The following is a 1,960-nucleotide window of genomic DNA, read 5'->3' as shown; positions in this document are numbered from 1 at the left end:
GCAGAACCTGTATGGCATTAGTGTCTCTTGATGTTCCCTGCTGAGTGAGGATGGATGGCTGCCCCAAAAGGCAGCTTTTTCCTATTGTTTTATGCACCAGTGATTAATATTTCATGTTCCCACTGTTACAGATTTGCTGGCTGGCACCGGCCTGCCCTGACGGTGCTTTCTTCGTGTCTTACATGTCCAGCTTTTGTGCACTTGGGTGTGGGGAGTGTGACTCCTGGCAGGGTCCTCTGGGATTATTGAAGCCTCCTGCCCGAATTTTTTCGAGTTGGGTTTGTCTTGGCCACGTTGGGGAGGGCGGTGTGCTCTCCTTCCCCACCCACACCTCTGTGCGCTCCCTCCATGGAGCCCTTGGGTGCCCCAGATTTCGGGTGGGTGCTGTGCCGGGGTGGGAACAATGGGGACAGCACCGGGGGAAGGGATCCTGCAGCACCCGGAGGGTGAGGCTGGTCCTGCCCCACAGAGATGTGGGGTGTGGGCTCGGGGGAGAAGCTGCTGCCACCCCTCTGTGGCACTGGGGTCACCCCGGGCGCTGCCACCACCGCCTGGCACTGCCACGGGGCTCTGCATCCCCGCTCCAGAGGAGGAGACTTCGCACTGGATCCACCACAGCCTCCACTCCACAATCCCCATAAACCACGCCGAGTTCCCACCCAGCCTCATCAGGGCAGGATGAAAGCGGAAAACCCAGGACCGAATCCCTCTCCTTTGAAAGCCAGGAACCTGAGGGCAGGCTCTGCTTATCCTCCAGCCTGGAGTTCATCTAACTCAATTAGCATGACCAGCAAATAGAGCTCGTTTTAATTCACATGCCGGGGTCGTTGTGGCTCGATCCTTGAATTTCGGGAGTAGGGGAGCTGTGGGAATGCTGCCAAGAATTCCTGCAGAGCCCACATTGGCTCCAGCACCGGCTCCGAGTGCTCAGAGGTCACCTCCGAGTTATGTTTGGGATGAGGTGGGAGCTTCCCACAGCACCTGGGAGGGTACAAGGGTTTTAAACTGCGTCATTATTAGGTGAAAAATAAAGACTTGAAAGCCACTGGGAGGGAATAAGCGGAGCAGTTTATTTAAAGAGGAAAAACTGCTCTCGGGAGCGATGCTGGGGCCACGTGTCTGCAGGGCTGTGCTCATTCCTCCCAGATTATTTTAAATTCGAGCATCTTTTCTGCATCACAGTCTATCTTTGTTCCCCTCTGACGTCTCGGGATTTTATGGCCCGGGCTGTTGCTGCCAGCAGCTCGGCTGGAAATCGACTTCCCCGCTCTAAACCCAACCTCGCCGGCGTCCGACCCAAAGCCAGCCTCCAAATTCCTTAATCTGGGATTAATTTGAGCCGCTGGGCTCCGATGGGTGAAGCACTGAGGCTGTGGCAGGGGTGTCACCCAGGGGTGTCTGTCCGTCTGTGCGGTTTTGGGGCGCTGACCGCAGCTCCCTGCCGTGCCCCGATGAGATAACCCCGCGTGTGGCACAGACCCGTGCTCCTTTCCCGGGAATTGGGGCTGGAAAGGAGCGGAGTCTGTGTGTGCCAGTGAGGGGTCAGGGGCTGAGGAAACCGGGCAGAGCCTTCGGAGCCCAGCCCGGGCGGTGCCAGGCGGGGATTTCACGGGAACAAGGAGAGGCTGGGATTTGCCAATACCCGCCGAGGGCCGAGAGGGATCAGGGCGAGACGGATCCTGTCCTCAACTGCAGCTGCTCACGTGCGTGAGTCGCCCAAATATGTGAGGTATTTGTTTAATTTCTCCGTCTGAGGCCAGCGCCCCGTGTCCTGATGCTTATCAAACCCGGGGCTTGGACCAAAGCTCCGGGGAGGAACTGTGCTCTCCTGTTAATCTAAGGCACAATTTAAATCCTCAAAATTTGGCTCGGATTTTGTGTGGGTTTGTGTGGGTCGCTGTCGGGGCAGGATTGTTTTCACCCAGGGTCGTGCAGGGGCTGAGTTCGTGCTTTTTTGTGA

Source organism: Hirundo rustica, chromosome 15 (genome assembly GCF_015227805.2).
Source record: "Hirundo rustica isolate bHirRus1 chromosome 15, bHirRus1.pri.v3, whole genome shotgun sequence".
Lineage (NCBI taxonomy): Eukaryota > Metazoa > Chordata > Aves > Passeriformes > Hirundinidae > Hirundo > Hirundo rustica.
The sequence above is the reverse complement of the archived record's forward strand: the minus strand, read 5'-3'. Positions refer to the sequence as shown.